At 28.2% G+C, this 12,091-nt stretch overlaps 1 long non-coding RNA gene across 1 annotated transcript; it reads right to left on the bottom strand.

The window, feature by feature from the left end:
- Positions 1-271: 271 nt before the first annotated feature.
- Positions 272-1,764, bottom strand: LOC127290856 (uncharacterized). Its single transcript, XR_007844498.1, has 3 exons — positions 1,510-1,764; positions 575-661; positions 272-473 (listed from the first exon to the last, which is right to left on the bottom strand). It is a non-coding gene; the product is annotated as an uncharacterized LOC127290856 (long non-coding RNA).
- Positions 1,765-12,091: the final 10,327 nt, after the last annotated feature.

The raw sequence follows: 12,091 nt of genomic DNA, 5'->3' as shown, positions 1-12,091 counted from the left end.
GTCATTGCAAATTTTTTTAAAATAAAAACTTTGAGTGGTCCTAAATTAAAAAATTTAAATACTAAAAAAGAAAAAAAATTTTAACATAAATGAATGAAAATTTCATTGCAATTTTATGAAATAAAAATTACTTTATATTGATCAAACGTCTTCAGTTATAAATCCAAAGTATTAAACAACCATTTCAAAACAAAAAAAAGTATTTTTTTCTGCAAAAGAATTTTTACTTAAAACTACTTAAAAATTCAAATTTTTGATAACTGGACAAAAACGATTTTCTGGGTTCTACATTTCACAAACTTATTTCTTCGATCACATTAGAAGTAGAGAAGCGATATTGCAAATTAAATTTTCTTATTTTAGTTGAGCTGATTTAGAAATCCTGCCCAATTATAAAAAACGGTAGATTATTTATATGTAACATGATGATGTTAATAGAAATTTTTTAACCATGTCCACTTGATAGAAAAGACCTGTAACAAAAAATTATAAATTTAATGTAATATTGATGTTAATTGAATTAAAAAAATTGTTTTAGAATATTAGTAGCATAGTAGATAAAAGATTTTTTTACCTCCTTCAGCTGGTTTTCATCTACTTTTCAATTTGTATTTCCTGAGCATAAATGAATCGGCAGTCGTGTCCACTTAATAGAAAGGACCTGTACCAAAAACGTTATAAATTTAATGCAATAATGGTGATGATATATTAGTATTCATTATTTAAAGCTCATAAGTGTTAGAAAAGTTCAAAAAATGCTTTTTAAGAATTTATATGTTTAATACTGTAAGTATTTTTTAAAATTTTTTTAAAAATTGTCATTATGTTTGTAAACAATATATGTGTGATTTTCCACCTAGTGCAAAATTTTATTTTCTTTGCATTTTTTTAAGAAATCTAGTGCACATATTGTAATAAATCCAAAGGGAAAAACGAATTTATATTTTCATAAACAATAGCTACTATTGTCGTTTTTACTTAAAAATTCTTATTTTATCTTTAGAAGCTATTTTACATTCTCATCATCATAAGAAAGTATTATTAGTTGCCAAAAAGTCTTAGTAAAGCTTCACCAAAGTTCTATTTACATAAGAAAATAGTAATTGTATTGTAAAATATAATAATAAATATAAAAATGATTGACAGTTTGATTATTAGTCTATATTAATAAAATTGGAAAAGATGAAACACTTTATAACAAAATTGAGGAACAATTTTTTGTGTCGTTATTGAGTTAGCCATATTTATAAAATTTATTATTTATAAATTGTTCGTTATTGTTTATTATTTATCCTTATTTAAATAAAAATGGAAATTAAATTGATTTTTATCAAATTCGAAAATATTGTTTAATAATAGCACTAAATTGTAATTTAGTTTAATATTAAAATGAATAAAATTTTAAGAATAACTAAATTGTACGCTAAGTGGAAAATCATCCATAAGCTTTAAATCGAATTTAAAAATTTGTAAAGAAAATTATTCATTTGTAGAAAAAATGTAACTTACATTGTTAATAAAAATGTTTCGCAACTCCTTCAGATACGAAAACGAAACATATTACTTTCCTTATAGTTATATGGGATTTGGTAATGGCTTGCTAAAAAAGCAAAGAATAAAATTTAGAGAAGGTATTGAAACAGAAAAGAATAATAACAAATAACAAATAATAAATAAATTTAAAAAAAAGTTTAATATTATTGATACTTACGTTTTTCTGTTGTCTCGAATTTTACAATTCGACAGTAATGAGCTAATATATTTGTCAATTTCTGTACTTGTTATATTATTTGATTGCAGTAACCACAAGGTTACTGCACTAATTTTACTAATTACTAATTTTTTTAAATTGAGATATCTCTGGTTCTTTTTAATATTTTTCAAAGTTTTTTTTTAAATTTCTCAGTAAAATACGTACTTTTTAAATAAATTTTTTCGAAAAAAAAATTTTCATTAATTATTAAAAATTTTTCAAAAAAAAATTTTTTTTTTTAATTTTTGAAAAAAACCCCCCTCCGATTTTTTTTGTTTTTTTTAGTGATAGCCAAAACTATCAAGAATTTTTTCGTACAAGATTTATAGTGGGATCACAATAACTTTTCGAGAAATCAACGAAAATGTCAACCGGGACCCGTCGAGATTGATGCACTCCTGCACGCCGCGCATGCGCTACGTCATGTATACGTGAACGTCTGCACATTGAACTAGAAGCGCATTTCTGATCATTTCTCAGCGTATTATTGAAGAACTCAAAACATAGATTACCTACGATCCTTATGTCACATGTTTCTTTAAATTTACAATTTTTTTAACTCTTTTTTTACGTTTTATCGTTGCAGGTATTTCTTTGAATAATTTTTTTGTTAAAAAGTGTAAGTTTCCTCTTATATAATAAGTGTTTCTTAGATTGTAAGTTTGTTTTGGTTGATTTTGAAGATCACCATAGAAATTTTTTTGTTGTTTTCTTATTATCGTCTGACGTTTAATATACGTGTCTTCTTTGAAGGTTTTTTTTAATAATTTTGTTTTTAGAAGGTAAGTGTTTAGATTGTAAGTTATTTTGTTTATTCCAAAGATCAGCGACGACATTTTTTTTAATTCTACACATATTTGTTGTGTTAAAAGAAAAGATTTATAATTATTTGTTGTCAATCGTTTTTGTTTTCGAATTATCATCAGGCGTGATATTTAAAAAAATTTCAACTAAAATGTATGATAAGGTTTGCTGTAATCCCTTAAAAAACCGAATCATCGAAAATTTAAAAATAATCTTCGAAATGTTTCGAAAACTCTTCATGAGCTGTACCCAGAACTTTCTCGAAAGAAGCATATTTGCGATGTATGCAGAAAAGCGTTAACTAAGAAAATATTACCAACTTTTGTTGAAAATCAAGAAGTTGGAAATCAGGAAATTGAATGTCAAGAAGTAGAAAATGAAGAATTTGAAAATTATTCAAGCGACGTTGAAGTGCATGATGATGCTGATGATAAGCTGGCAATTTTTTCTGATGTGGATAGAGAAGTAGCTTTTTCACATTTAAATAAATGTTTAGAAATTTTAAATGCATCACCTGTACATTTTGAGAAAAAGACGTCAATAATACAGAAGGAAAAAACATTTGAAAACGTAAGTTCCGTGTTAAAAACAAAACTTTTTAATCTTGAAGAAAGCAAAAATTATGAAGAAAAAATTGTCGATCATCTGAAAGAGAGATTTAGATTATCAGGAAAAAACAAAAATCTGCAAATGAAAATTTTATCTATTCCCAGAGAAACACTAGAGTGTGTGCAAAATTTTTATAAAAATGACAATAATAGTCGTGTGATGCCAGGAAAAAAAGATTTTGTCACAATTCTGGATGGGAATGGTGAAAAAGAGAAAGTGCAAAAGCGACTAATATTAAGCAGTATTAAAGAATTGTACGTATCCTATAAAGATTCATTTCCTGGTCAGAAAATCGGATTTTTCAAGTTTGCTGAACTAAGGCCCAAAGAGTGTGTTTTAGCTGGTGCTAGTGGTACGCATACAATATGTGTCTGTGCACTTCACCAGAATGTTAAGTTGATGTTTACTGGAGGAAAAATAGAGGCTTTATCTAAAAGTGAAAAATTGGAAATCCCTACCTATAAACATTGGATAGCCAAATCAATTTGTAATCCTGCGACGGTGGAATGTCATTTTGGAACTTGCTCAATTTGTCCAGGAAGCGAAAAAATAAAAAATGATTTAAAAGAAGCATTTGAGAAGAACAAAGTAGATATGATTACTTTTAAACAGTGGATCCAAGTAGATCGCTCAAATTTAGATACTTTGACTAAATCTGCAGAAGAATTTACCGATTCTCTTAGTGAAAAACTAGAAAAATTAATTTCTCATAGTTTCGTGGCTAAAGAGCAGGGTAAATTCCTTGAAGAAGTCAAAAACGGTTTAAGAGATGGAGAATTTGTTGTCATATGTGACTTTGCAGAAAATTATTCTTTTGTGGTTCAAGATGCTGCGCAAAGCTATTACTGGACAAATAACTAAGCCACTGTTCATCCATTTGTCATATATTTTAAAAATTCAAAAAATGAAATAGAACATCTTAGTTTTGTTATTATTTCCGAAGTTTTACAGCACAATACGATTGCTGTTCATTTGTTTCAGAAAAAATTAATAACTTTTTTAAAAGAAACCATGGGCAAGGTAATTAAAAAAGTAATTTATTTTTCGGATGTATGTGCAGCGCAATATAAAAACAGAAAAAATTTCTTAAATTTGACACATCACCAAAATGATTTTGGCTGCCAAGCAAAATGGCATTTTTTTGCTACCTCCCACGGAAAAGGTCATTGTGATGGAGTGGGTGGAAGCCTTAAAAGATCAACTGCAAATGCAAACTTGCAACGACCTAATAAAAATCAAATCATAACTCCATACGATTTATACGAATTTGCCAAAAATTTGGAGAAAATTCAAGTTGCGTTTTGTTCGCAAAGTGAATATAAACAGGAAGAACGATTACTGCAAGCACGTTTTCGACAAGCAATCACAATTCAGGGAACTCATCAATTACATGCGTTCATACCTATATCAAAAAAGAAGCTTATTACAAAAACATTTTCTAATTCTTATGATTGTTCAGGTGTAGTAAATATAATGCAGTAATTAAGTAAATTCTGTTCTTGAAATTCCCGGTTTTTATTTTCGAGTATGTATTTATATCAATCAGCCTTTTTTAAGGCTCAAATGCCAAAAAAGCCACATATTTATTTCAATCAGCCTTTTTAATGGCTAAAATGCCAAGAAAGCCACATATTTATTTCAATCAGCCTTTTTAAAGACTCAATGGCAAAAAAGCCAAATATTTATTTCAATCAGCCTTTTTAAAGGCTAAAATGCCAAAAAAGCCATATATTTATATCAATCAGCCTTTTTAAAGGCTCAATGGCAAAAAAAGCCACATATTTATTTCAATCCGCTTTTTTAAAGGCTCAAATGCCAAAAAAGCCACATATTTATTTCAATCAGCCTTTTAAAGGCTCAAAATCATTGTATAAAGCTTTTAAATTTATTATTATTTTTTTGCATCTTTCTCGTATAATAATCAATTTAGGCAAAAAGAGTATAAAACATAAAAAGTATGTTTCAATGAGAACTAAAACTTTTACACTGTAAAAAAGAAGTTCTAAATTAGAACTGATTTTGGTATTAAAATTGAACTAAATTACAATTTACTACGAAAATTGGTACTAATTTTTACAGTGTATGTTTAAAATTTTTAAATATTCCTTATATTAACCAAGTTATATGCCAAAAACTATTTTTTAATAGTGTTTTACATCCTTGACTATTCCAGAGTTAACTTTGTCATCCTCCCCCACCCAATTTTTCATCTTCTAGATAAAGGAAATCAACCTTTTTATCTAATCTATTAACCTTTTTCAGCATCAGTCCTTCAAAAGGAGTAACTAAAAATGAAAGATTTTATTTTATTCTAGTCGATTTCTGATATTAATTCAAAGAAATAAAAGTAAAAATAAGATTATACTAAAGGAAAGTCGTATTTTATTAACTTAAGTTTAAAAGAAGTTAAATTTGATAAAAGAAAGTCGACAGTGCACTATGCATCGGCATACTGGTACCTCTATTTAATTTTCTTATGGGAATATTTTTAATTATTTACGTACCGACTCCCAAATGTAAACCTGCATTTGAGAAAGCATCGAATGCCGCTTGAACATTCACCTCATTCTCTTTATTTTCAAACGGTGCAAGATTTTTAGGATCTGTGAAACCAAAATGCTCATTAAATTTTTATCATACATTAGCGCAATTTTTACTACTGGTCGTTAGAAAATCTGGATCCCCCTCTAAAAGTCTTACATGTAACTTAATATGAACAACCTCATACATATATTTGGCTTGGACAATTATCTTCTTGAAAAAGTTTTTGACAAAAGCATAGAGCGCAAACTGCGTTTGCATTATTGCAAAACAATTTATCAGAAGTATATATAGAGTTGAACATGTTTAATATGTCATTATAAATTTTTAAATTCTATTTCAGAAAAACTTGTTTGGTTGTAGATTTAATTTTGAAGTTTCCTAACGCAAATAAAAATATGAAACATTAAATGTCATACAGAAACTATAGAATTTTTTGAAAAATTTTGAAAAACACTCTTAAAGTACTTATTAGATAACAATTCTACAAAAATTGCTGATAGAAATAATGAGAAGTATTTGGTCTACGTCAAGCGGACCAAAGCTCTGCCCAAAATTGCACGCAATATAAATAAACTTATAATATATAAAAATGTTCGTACACATGTAAACTTTCAAAAAATGAGTGGCAAATTAAAAAATTTATAATAATGCTTTTGTTATAACAATTATAATCCATCTTAAATGGAAATGCGTAAGTAAAAAAATGTCTCATTTAAAGACAAAAATTTTAAAATCTAAAGTCATAGTTGTTTTTAATGTTTTCGGGGTCGCTGATTACGAATCTGATGTCACAATTAAAAAATTCAAAATGGCGGATCCAATATGGCGGCCGAATTAAAAAAAAATCGTCCATATTTTTTCCAGTTACTCATTACTACTCTAGTATTGGATAACTGCGAGTGGTGTGGTTGCATTTGAGTACCTAAATACTACTAGCTTCTTGTCTGAAGTAACTATGAATGAGTGTGCTGATTGGATTTTTGTAACTGAAGGAGCTTTGGAAAATCTTTTATTTAATGAACGCTTAATTTTTTCATGCTCTTGTTTTGTGTAATAGATAAATCGTGTCGTTTTAATGTGCTCTTTAGCCCATGTAAATAGACTAGTGGTATTCAAAATAGCATTTTCTGGCTTAGCTTGTAAGCTAGCTCGAGTGGCTTTTCTCTTTAAAACTGCTCCTATGCCATCGCATGCTCCTTTTCCATGAGCGGTTGCATGGAAATGCCACTCTGCCAGAACATTAAAATCATCTTCGTGATGAACTAAATTCATCATTTAAAATTTATTTTTATAATGCTGTTTAGCACCATCAGTAAAAATTATTATTTTTTTAACATTTGTGCAAACTTTTTTAATGTCTGCAATAACTTTTTGTTGCAGTATGTAGACTGCTGCAGTATCATGCGTAGTAGATTCGGATAGCAAGACAATACTGCAATGCTTTAATTCACCATTTTCTTTATAATAAAAATCGGACAAGTGCGAGTTACACACGCACTGAAATCGAGGGTTCCGTACTCGAAGCGAACTTATTTGGTATAAAAACAAATGTTTAAAAAATATGTGTTGTGTATTAAATAATATATGTGATACAAAAATGAACAATTTAAAAAAAAAATTAAGAAAATTGTTTCTCCTTTGGTATAAAAACAAAAAAAAATTTTTAATTTGTTTTGTATTTCAAATAATATAAGTGATACAAAAAGGAACAATTTTGTAAAATTTAAGAAAATTGTTCCTCTTCGTATCACTTATATTATTTGAAATACAAAACAAATTGGATTTTTTTTTTGTTTTTATACCAAAGGAGAAACAATTTTCTTAAATTTTTTTTTAAAAATTGTTCATTTTTGTATCACATATAATATATTTAATACACAACACATATTTTTTAAACATTTGTTTTTATACCAAATAAGTTCGCTTCGAGTACGGAACCCTCGATTTCAGTGCGAGTGTAACTCGCACTTGTCCGATTTTTTTCGTTTTTTGCGGAAAAATACATTTTTTTATTAAATTTATCATTTTTCTTCAAAAATTTGATAAAAATTGATCATCAACTCCAATCGCGCTTACATTTTTTCCCTGTATTTTTCCCGTAAAAATAAATTTGTATACTAAATATGAACTGTCTGGGTAGAATATTGTGTGCGCTAGGGAGAATAAATTTATTTAATACACAACACATATTTTTTAAACATTTGTTTTTATACCAAATAAGTTCGCTTCGAGTACGGAACCCTCGATTTCAGTGCGAGTGTAACTCGCACTTGTCCGATTTTTTTCGTTTTTTGCGGAAAAATACATTTTTTTATTAAATTTATCATTTTTCTTCAAAAATTTGATAAAAATTGATCATCAACTCCAATCGCGCTTACATTTTTTCCCTGTATTTTTCCCGTAAAAATACATTTGTATACTAAATATGAACTGTCTGGGTAGAATATTGTGTGCGCTAGGGAGAATAAATCATTTTTTTCGAAATTTTTTATTTTTCCTTGACAACGCTATGTATATTGATCGGAATCAAATTCGCTATATTTTTCCTGTAATTTTCACGTAAAAATACGTAAGTGTACCAAATTTGAGCTCTTTATGTCAAAAGATGTGGCCGCTAGGGGGGGGGGTACATAGTCATTTTTAGGCATTTTTCGTAAAAATTCATGGTTTTTCCTTGACAACGCTATGTTAATCAATTCCAATCACGTTCGCTATATTTTTCCTGTAATCTACACGCAAAAATACATATGTGTACTAATTTTCAGCCCTCCAGATAAATTTGTGTGGCCGCTAGGGGGGAAGGGGTACACGATTTCAAAAAAACCGATATTAATAGGGTTCCGAACCGAGTACGGAACCCTAAAAATTGCAGGATGCACTGTGCATTGGTCATTATTATAATGAAAACCTTGTACAGAATCTTGTACAACATAGGCGTAGTTTTCAGAAAAATCACACTGTAGTAACACTTCGCCTTCTTGGAGATTTCAACTTGAAATTTTGATGAATCACACACACACACACAGAAGCTTTGTGTACCTGCTGATCCTGCGCAGACACAATTTTTGGGTCGCAATTCAGCGAATTTCGACAAGCTAATTGGAAATTCAGGATACTTTTCCTTAAATTGATTATGCAACACTTTAATGTCTACAAGCAAAAGTCTTTTTTGTAGTATCATTTTTTTCCATTCACTCTAGCGGAAACAGTATCCTTTTTACCTGGCCTAATACAACTATTCTGATCACACTCGTAATAATCTTTAACTTTATTAATTGTTTCCTCAGGTAGTGTTTTACCAAGTTTTGATTCAGGTGTTGCCAAAACTCCACCATTCTTTCTCAAATTGTTGGCTTTCCTTGCATGTCTCTCTGAAGTACCAAACTCTGACGCAACTTGTCGTACAGTCCATCATTCAGGAGAAATTGTCGGTATAGACATACGTAGAGGATCGTTCATTGGTAAAGAAGAAAATTTATCCTTTAGCCCCGTTAAAAGTTGCTTTAATTGTTCTGCTCTTGACAAACATTTCCGTTTACTCTCTGGCTCTTCTGTCAATGAATGATCAAAATCTAGTGACAACACTTTTATTAAATAATTTACGACATTGAGAGCAAATTCTTGCATTTTTTGGTACCTGAGGAAATTGTTTTAATAATGTCTTTGACATTATCCTTAAATCTGAACCTTTGTGATTTTCACGGTTTAAGGAGTTACTGCATCTATCTACATGAAGCAGATAGTTAGAAGTTTTCTTTTCACCGCCTTACATGATATAAATGATAATTTTGAAATTTAACAATTTCGAAAAGAAAGGAAGAACTTTCAATGCAAAATTGAAAAAACTTACCTTTTGACAATTAAAATAAAAATGACAGAAGAAAGTCGCTGAAAATAAACAAAAAAAGAACTAAAAATAGGAAAGAAAGTATCAGAAGAGGGAAGAACAGAAAGAGAAGTATAAAACAATGATTTGAAAAAATGACTTGAAAAAATGACTTGAGAAAGAAATGTAGAGATGAAAATAAAAAATTTAAAAAAAATTTAAAAAGATATGACTGAGAAAAAAACGAAAAATAGAAGGAAAAATAAAAAGGAAAAATGGAAAGGAATAGCTCTGAAAAGAACTGATTTTTTTATGTTTGAAATGCACAGAATACCTACCTGCAAAAGTACACGAAAAATTCGTAATATTTCTGTATTGAAAGTCTCTCGTATTTATACGTTTCACAACGCATCTCGTTGATAAGAGAAATTACCTCATTTACGATTGCGCCACCATGCGGAAAATATAGAAAACGCGGCTCTTTAATGAAGGAATCTACCTTATGTACGATTTCGCCACCTCGCGAAAAAAATTAAGTGATAAATAAAAATCACAATTTTCACAAACTAAACGGGTTCTTAAAATTATATGTTAGAATTTTCATTTCCAAGAATTTCTTGTGAAATAATTTTCTTTTAGAGCAATTTTTATAACTCCAAATTATTATTAGAAACAATTTCCATTGAACAGTTTTTCTACATTATGGAATAATAATAATTCGGGCAAATGAAAATTCTACACAAAAAAAATTATTTTAATCAAATATAAAAGTACTTATCATTCAAATGTTTTTGCTTCCTCGTGCAGGATGCTTTGCAGTCTTTTCGTTTATAAAATTTTTGAAAATGGTAAACATTCTTTTTAATTGAAAAATTTTTAAATACAAAAATTTAAGGTAATATATAATATAATCGTTTTTCTTACGTCAAGACGAATCGATTGGTATATACAAGGTATAGATTCGATTGAAATTTAAAGAATTAATGAAAGTTAAAAATTCAAAATTTTACATTTTAGCTAAAAAATTTTTATGCTTTTTAAATTCAAGTTAATAAATAAAATAATTTAATTCCTTGCATTGAAACGAATCGATTCGTATATATAATATAAAGTATATGTTACACCCAAAATGAATTGAAATTTTCTTACTTTTCCAAAAATTTTTTTTAATTGAAATCAATTTTTAACTCGAAATATTTTAATTTAATCAATCGAATTAGAGATATTCATAGCTTCCTCCACGAGGAAGCAAATTTTTTGCTTTACACAAGGAGGAAGCAAAATGTTTATGACATAAACCTAAAGGACCCCCTCTTTCTTTAAGTTTCAACATAATCAATTTCTTATTTCTGACATCAGATTCGTAATCAGCGACCCCGAAAACCTCCGAATAACAAGTTTCAAACGAAGTAAACGATTTATTAAAAATTCGGCTGCCATATTAAATTCGCCATTTTGAATTTTTCAATTCTGACATCACATTCGTAATCAGCAACCCCGAAAACCCCCGAGTAACAAGTTTCAAACGAATTAAACGATTTTTTTAAAATTCGGCCGCCATATTGGATCCGTCATTTTGAATTTTTCAATTCTGACATCAGATTCGTAATCAGCGACCCCGAAAACATTAGAAACAATTATGACTTTAGATTTTAAAATTTTTGTCTTTAAATGAGACATTTTTTTACTTACGCATTTCCATTTATGATGGTTTATAATTGTTATAACAAAAGCATTATTATAAATTTTTTAATTTGCCACTCATTTTTTGAAAGTTTACATGTGTACGAACATTTTTATATATTATAAGTTTATTTAAATTGCGTGTAATTATGGGCAGAGCTTTGGTCCGCTTGACGTGGAACATACCTTATATAATTTGTAAATTGATGAGTCGCGAAACTTTAAACGAAATATTAAAATATGGTAATATCTAAATTTTAACTGAAGATCGTATTACTTAAAAATTATATCAATGAATTTTTTCATCTAATATAATTAAAATATAAAATCATTTAACGAATTCTTTAATATTCGAGAAATTTAGGACCGTTTATTTTCTACAAAATTTTTATTAAAAGTCACGAAGAAAAATAAAATTATTCTTCGTGAATTACATAAAATTTTTTATTATAAAATTCATTTAAAAATGTTTTTTATTCTCTCATAATTTTTAATGTTTTTTGTTTGAAGAAAACGATTCATAAAAATTCTTTAACCACTACCTAGCAATTTCAATTTCTTGTCCATTTGACACATCACTATGATAAAAAATATTTTAAAGGAGAGGAATTTTTTTTCTGACTAGTCTAACTTGAAATTTGTGTGTTAAGATTTGAAACAACACAACATTGTTTTTCTTAATAACTTAGCAAAAAACTTCTTTTAATAATTATTTACTTACTCTTTTTCAAAGTCACATTTCTATCTTCTCCTGCATTTGATAGAGACAATTTTTCACCAAAATACATTAATGATATAAGCAATGAAGCAACATAACATTGTTTTGCTTAATAACTTAGCAAAAAATTGATTTTAATAATTATTCACTTACT

Source organism: Leptopilina boulardi, unplaced genomic scaffold (genome assembly GCF_019393585.1).
Source record: "Leptopilina boulardi isolate dan_hultmark-lab unplaced genomic scaffold, ZJU_Lbou_2.1 LbouV2_90, whole genome shotgun sequence".
Classification (NCBI taxonomy): Eukaryota; Metazoa; Arthropoda; class Insecta; order Hymenoptera; family Figitidae; genus Leptopilina; species Leptopilina boulardi.
The sequence above is the reverse complement of the archived record's forward strand: the minus strand, read 5'-3'. Positions and strand labels throughout refer to the sequence as shown.